This window comes from Schistocerca serialis, chromosome 6 (genome assembly GCF_023864345.2).
Source record: "Schistocerca serialis cubense isolate TAMUIC-IGC-003099 chromosome 6, iqSchSeri2.2, whole genome shotgun sequence".
NCBI lineage: Eukaryota > Metazoa > Arthropoda > Insecta > Orthoptera > Acrididae > Schistocerca > Schistocerca serialis.
The window spans coordinates 738,637,466-738,644,921 of record NC_064643.1 but is presented as its reverse complement, the minus strand read 5'-3'; the positions used below and the strand labels follow the sequence as shown (position 1 = coordinate 738,644,921).

The window sequence follows — 7,456 nt, the reverse complement described above, 5'->3', positions numbered from 1 at the left end:
AACGGGTATTCATTGGACGAATATATTAAACTAGAACAGACATGTGATTACATTTTCACGCAATTTGGGTGCATAGAACCTGAGAAATCAGTACCCAGAACAACCACCTCTGGCCGTAATAACGGCCTTGATAAGCCTGGGCATTGAGTCAAACAGAGCCTGGATGGCGTGTACATGTACAGCTGCCTATGCAACTTCAACACGATACCACAGTTCATCAAGAGTAGTGACTGGAATACTATGACGAGCCAGTTGGTCGGGCACCATTGACCAGACGTTTTCAGTTGGTGAGAGATCTGGAGAATGTGCTGGCCAGGGCAGTAGTCGAACATTTTCTGTATCCAGAAAGGCTCGTACAGGACCTGCAACATGCGGTCGTGCATTATCCTGCTGAAATGTAGGGTTTCGCAGGAGAGCTTCTGTAAAGTTTGGAAGGTAGGAGACGAGATACTGGCAGAAGTAAAGCTGTGAGACTGGGCGTGAGTCGTGCTTCGGTAGCTCAGTTGGTAGAGCACTTGCCCGCGGAAGGCAAAGGTCCCGAGTTCGAGTCTCGGTCGGGCACACAGTTTTAATCTGCCAGGAAGTTTCATATCAGCGCACACTCCGCTGGAGAGTGAAAATCTCATTGTGGAAGGTTAGTGTTCTTCGTATGTGATGCAAAGTGGTATCAAGAGGTGTGGCCCTTTTAGCAGGTGCAGTGCAATGTTCATGGTGTGTGTGTTGTCCCCTACATTTGGTTTCCGAGTGTCCACGGGGCCTAAGTAATTAAACCCAGTTTTACTTTTGGTCGGTTTTTTTTTAAATTAATGTTTTATAGAGTAAAAGTTTTACTAATGAATGGATATAATTTAAAGATAGTAATTTCAATCAGTCTGTCAGAATATATGTTTTAAATTATTTTATCTCATTAACTGAAAGATTAACAGAAATTAAATGGCTTTTGATATTTGTACTCAATTTTAACTATCTAGAGTAATGTCATTGCCTATATTGCCTTTGCATTAACTGCTGTTCATTATGCTTAAAGACTCTGAAATCATTGTAAGTTGTTTGCTGCCTTGTATCTGTCTTAGCTGGAGGCAGAGGTCGGTGCTTGCGACTGGGTAAGCCGAGGTGCCCAGCGTCTCCCCCTGACCTGACCTTTCAACAGCGATACAGAGATGCCACGACGTGCCACACTCCGAATGTATTATAGACTATCGATTTTTTAATTTTTTAATTAATAGTCACTGCTTCGCTTATTACCTTAAAATTGCGTTTACGGTAATTGATCTGTTTTCTACTGACTTTTATACAACTGTATGTTTTACCTTGCCAGACTAGGAGCTTCACATTATTAGTATTTGCACTTATTATGTGGATTGTAAGTAAGGATCCAGTTCCACGTAGAGTATGTCAGTAAATGTTTTATTGTCAGACTCTCGGTTTTCCATGTGAAGTAAATTTAATTAATGACTGCACATACCACAATTTAACCATCCCATTTGCGATACTGGGTACTCATGTATCCTAACTATAGTGCCCTCTGCTGGCGTCGGCTTCCTTGTATAAATACCAGACGCATTCTGATCATCACCAGCACTTACTATGTACCTACATGTTTAGTTTGACGTTGATACCACATCTGAATATTTTATGGTATGTATGGCTGGTACACTTGGCTGTTAATCATGTAAACACTTCATCTTTCTTATGTAGCACCAGGCCTTTTATAGATCTTTTATAGATTTAACGTCATCAGCAAACTGAATTTAGTTGGTTACACACTGTTTTTACTTTGCAGCAGATCTGAAGATGGGAGTAGCCGAAACCGGTAACAGTGAAGTGTAAAAATTTGTGTGATCAAGACGGACCTGTGTAATAAAGTGCCAAATATATGATGAAGAACTCATTTTCAGACTTTATGTTTCCAACTGATATATCTGTGTCTATTTAATCTTACACATCTCATCAGACATGTAAGAAAAAGTGGGTTCTGGGGAGAAATTGTTCCTTCGGGAAAAATATCGAACACCCCCTTCCCAACCTGAGGTCAAAGACCTGCTTTCACGTCCATTTCGTCACCCCCTCCCCCCACCTCTTCTTCCCAACCCCTCGCCCACAGTAATAAATCTACGCTCCAGAATTTTATCCCTTCAGGAAAGCTTCTTTTAGCTGTTGCATGTATGGTCTTCAACAGTATGATATGATATATTGTTTCCTATAAATACGAAACTATAACCCATAAATTGCAGTACGCAAGCCTGCCGTCACCTTGGAGCTAAGAGAGTTCACTACTCTGGGGAAGTGATGTTAACTCGTAAAAATTGGCGTTTATGTGAAAACGTTTTGATTTAAATGTCTTTAAGGTGTTAGATAAGTCGAAAAGCTAGTTCCCTAAATTTACATCCCTAAATCTGCCCAGGACACATTTGCCTTCTTTGTACGATGATAGGATCTTTATGATTATTGTTCTCAACTTATACTCAACCATAATTTTGTCATTAGAACGCCATAGCTTGGCAACCGATGTACATTTTTGTTCACTCCTGCGAGGACTAATCCATTATAGGTTTTTTATTGCATTTGAAACAATGTTGGCTATATAGTGGTTACAGATAAAGCTTCCTAAAGAAAGCAGGACGACCAGTAATTACATGTATTTGTCTACTTTCTTACAAAACCTGAACAGATTCAAACAAGAATCACAGAAATGGCGTGCGCAAGGAAACTCACAAGAATCCTGTTTTGCGCACGTAAAATGTGAATGAAGCTCGATTTAAGAAGATGATCTTTAAATTTTATCGTAAGAATGAATTTTTTATTTATTGGATATACTTTAAACGGTCTCCACACTTTCAATTCACGTAACATCCTTCGTTTAGCTCTAATTTAAACCGTAGTATCTCAAAACGGATGGAGATAATTGCACAAAAAATTTTGTTTCGGGCATTAACCACCCTCTTCTAAAGTTTGAACTGATTCCCCCAAGATTAAATTATAGAAGTGATGCGCTTCAGAAAACTCCCATAAAAAGAAATTTTATGCACGTAAAATCCGAACGCAGGAGTTTTTCATGCAGTACGATATGCGGGTGGACAAACATCAGTCCCACTCCAGTCTAGAGTTATTTAAGGCCGGCTATTTTTGCAAGTAAAAATATCCCGTTATCTGAGATTTAATTTAAGCTCAATTAAAATCTTTTGCAAAAGGGATTGACCCATTCGCACAGTTGGTCTAGGGGCCAGCTCCGGTTCTTCGTTCAGTTCTTGCTTAATATATCGTAACAGAGCTACAGCTAGACAGATGTTCGAATGGCTCTTCAAATGGCCGCTGGTCCACGCTATACCAAAATCCTTTTCAGGCACATTCCTGGCTCAAATAGGAATTAGCACCAGGACCTCTTAAATCACGATTCTGCATGCAGCCTTTTCAGATATACTGGGTGAAAAGTATTTAAACCGTCAAACTCTGGAAGGTTGTAGGGGACATCAAAACAACTATTTTTCCATAATGTCATTTTTTCCTATGGGGATTATTTAAACCAGTGGAGGCCGCATTACGCTCTTCAGCTGTTAGAGGCCGTATTACGATCTTCAGTTGTTAGAGCCCGTATTACGCTCTGTTGAGTGGTACTTAAGTAAATAAATTAGTGAAATCAAAGTGAACTAGAAATTAGAATATAAATGGAAAACTTGGTTTAGTTTAGAGAGTTACATACTGGCATTCAGTGGGCAGAACAGCAGAAGAGACAATGACCATGAAGTCAGCAGTTCCACAGAAGCGGGCGCTGTCGATTCAGCCGTCAGGGCATCGCCCGACCGGCTCACGTGTTTCTCAGTTGTCGCATGAGCAAAGGCCCTCGCCTACATTCCAAGAGCCAATGACCGACGTTAAGAAGAGTCTTCGAGATGCTTTTCAACGTGACGGAAGAGGCAATGACCGGCTCACGTGTTTCTCAGTCGTCACATGCGATCAGAGGCCCTCGCCTACATTCCAAGAGCCAATGACCGAGGTCAAGAAGATTCTTCGAGAAGCTTTTCAACGTGTCAGAAGAGGCAATGGCCGTGAAGTCGTTCACCTCCAGTGAACTGAAGTGAATAAATACGCGAGACGCGGTGGGCCCGACAGATGAGGAGGGAGGAAGACAGATGAAGACAGTTGAAGACAGATGAAGACGGGGACGGAGACGAAGACGAGAGACGAAGGAAGAAAAGAAGAGTAGCAGTAGTTTTCAGTCAGTTTCGGTGCTGAAGACCGTCATGCAAGAAGAGACTGCATCATGCACAGACGCACCAAGTCCGCCGCTGTAATGGAATAGCAAGCAGCAGCCGCGGCGCCAGAAGACAGAAGTTAAAAGGTATTTGAAGTCTGGTTTTTACATACCCGGGTGACTCGTGAGGACGTGAAGGAGACGGCCTCACCTCAGCAGTCACCTGTGAGCTGGGATAAAGACCTGACAGCCGAAGACTGGCAAGCGGGAGTCCGTGGTTCGAGTTCGGGACACTGGCCTTGCCCCGCCGCGCCGCTCCGCTGGTCGACGCACAACACACGCGGCCGCTTAGAGAATAGAAACACTCGGACGCCACATTCAAGGTATCACCATCCGATGCACGACGTCGCTCGCAATAATTAAACTGGTCACCTCGCGCTGCGCGTCTCCGGTCAGCTGGGCGAGACGGCGACACGAGATACACACCGCTACGCGTAATCAGACGCCGCCGCCGCCGCCGCCGCCGCCGCTGTCGCAGCAGAAGGCTACGCAAACGACACGGCTGCCGCTCTCCGAACCAGAACGTCCCAGTAAGATACAGTTGTACGAAACTTTCAATAAAAGTTATCTTATGTAAAAATGATGTTTCATTCGACCTCATACCCGAGCCAAGGAAGAACCCACCCTGCCCACATGCTGTAAGAGAGAAAAGTTAATTTATTTAATATTTTCACCCTGACAGAATGCTTTAGAATGCTCATCCTGACAATTGACAGCATCCAAAGAGAAAATCCAGTTACATTGAGTGACAGAAGTGTCACATTTAGTAACACAACTATTACATTTGATGTCAGAAGCCGTTTTAGTTGTTACATTTGGTGTCAGAGAAAAAACCCTTGGCTCAATATGAGGTGTGAATGACAGTCACTAAAGGTCCACAGTTAGTACATTTTAATGTGTGAAGGGATAGAGGTTTGCATAGCAGTCGTAATATTTTCTTTATTTAGAAGTGTATTTTCTCTCATGATTTTAAGAGTTTGTCGGAAATATTTAAACATCTTTTAAATTCAGTGTAGTAAGATTGTGTAACTAACAGTTTGTAAAATGATGACACGAAATCGTACAAAGTCAGAGTCAGCACCACAAGCGGTTTCTACTGATGAAGCTATTCAGAGCTTAGTTAATCAGATAGCACAGCTTAAAAATGATAATAATGCGTTATTTAAGCAGTTGAGTGAGGTTAGACAAACCGGTTCAATCCCTCCCACCCTAGATTCCTCAGCAGCAGCCTTAGTAACTCCTTTTTCAGGTAAACCTGGCGAGGACATAACAGCCTTTTTTGATGATTTAGTAGCAGCTGCAAAGGTAGGATCATGGTCAGATGAACAGCTCTTACAAATGACAAAGTTAAGATTGACAGGAGAGGCTAAAGCACACGTCTTATACCATGAAGAATTACGGAATGCTCCAACATTTGAGGAATTGAAGAAAGGATTGCTTAAACGTTTTCAAAAACAGAACAGCTGTAGATTTTATAGGGAACAGTTAAACGCTATCACTCAGAGGCAAAACGAGTCGTTAGAAAGCTTTGTAGATAGGATTAGAAAAGTTAATATTAACACCTATCAGTTGACAACTAGTGATGAAGCAAATAAAGTTATTTTACAAGAGGCAGAAAATAGAGCTCTGGATACATTTTTACGAGGGTTGCCTCCTGAAACGTCCCGTCGTGTCAGGGCAGAGTTTCCTAAAAATTTAGCAGAAGCTGTATCTGTGGCGACAGCTTTTGAAGAAATTGACATTGCCACCAGATACAAGGAGAAGCGAAATATATTTTCAGCAGGAGTACGATGTTTTAGGTGCGATCGACAGGGACATATAGCAAATAACTGCAGACAACCTCAATGCACTAATTGTCAAAGAATAGGTCACACATTCAAGGAATGCAGGTCTAAGAAAGTTTTTGGAAATAGAAATCAGTTAAACTCAAACGGGAATGTCGGAGCCGCCGCCAGGCGTTCCCAATAAAATTTCATGCCATTAAGGCGAATGTGAAGGCGGAATGCTGGTTATCTGCTACCATACAGGATAAAGAGGCTAGGATACTGGTGGATACAGGCGCAAACGTATCAATAGTAAGTAATGAATGTATTGGAGAAAAGAAATATGACCCTCCAAGGTTTAGATTGAGTGGAGTAGGAGGAGGTACAGTGAAGTCATTAGGATGTACATCATTGATTTTCTATATTCACGGTGTGCAATTTCAGGAAGATGTAGAAGTGGTAACAAAGGTAACTGACGGGTACGACGCGATCCTAGGGTTGGATTTCCTGAATAAACATCACGCTAAAATCGACCTCAGACAGCAAACTGTAGAACTTAGCGGAATAGTGTTTCAGCTAGGTGACACCGCTGCAAAGGGCCCTCTGCCGCAAGATTTCCCTAACCGGAAGGCGAAATCAACTATACTGCGTGCAACGTCCTTGAAGGTTGATTCGCGGGATCAGATACCATCTGGCTCAGGAAAACTTCTCTGGATGACCGTTGACCACGAAGTACCTACAGATACAGTGTGTCTAATAGAGCCTTTAGAGGAAAATGAGGAAATAGATGTATCACATTGTTTTGTACGTAGGAGTGTTGTACGGGTTCAAGACGTTGAGGGAGAAAGAAAAGTACCGGTACATATTGACAATTTCGGAGTGGAGGACAAAGAGTTGCATAAGGGAATATTAGTGGCTACAGTCAGTACTTTTGAAGAAGAAGATTTCATTTGGTCAGATATTAATGATGGTCAGAAACCAGACGCCTATAAAACCGCATTGCGCCAGAAGATTGAGCATTTGAAAGGAAAGGATAGAGACACGATAGAAGCAGTTTTAGTTGAGTTCCAAGATTTATTTAATGCAGAAGGTCCATTGCCAGCAACAGACATCACACAGCATAGGATCCCAACAGGAAATAGCCCCCCAGTTTATAGGAAGCCTTATAGAGTTGCGCATCACTTAAAGCCAGTACTGGATGAATTTTTGGAACAGCATCTAAAAGATGGAATTATAGAATATTCTGATTCGCCTTATAATTCAAATATTGTAATTATTCCAAAGAAGTCTCCCGACGGTACGAAACGATATAGATTTTGTTGTGACTACAGACACCTTAACAAACAAACTATCTCAGATGTTTATCCTCTTCCAAACATTACAGATATCATTGACAGTTTGGGTAACAGTAAATACTTTTCAACAATCGATCTACGTAGCG

The 7,456-nt window shown here is 42.0% G+C and overlaps 1 non-coding gene across 1 annotated transcript; it reads left to right on the top strand.

Annotated features, from left to right (window-relative positions):
• Positions 1–487: 487 nt before the first annotated feature.
• Positions 488–562, top strand: Trnap-cgg (transfer RNA proline (anticodon CGG)). Its single transcript has one exon. It is a non-coding gene; the product is annotated as a tRNA-Pro (tRNA).
• Positions 563–7,456: the final 6,894 nt, after the last annotated feature.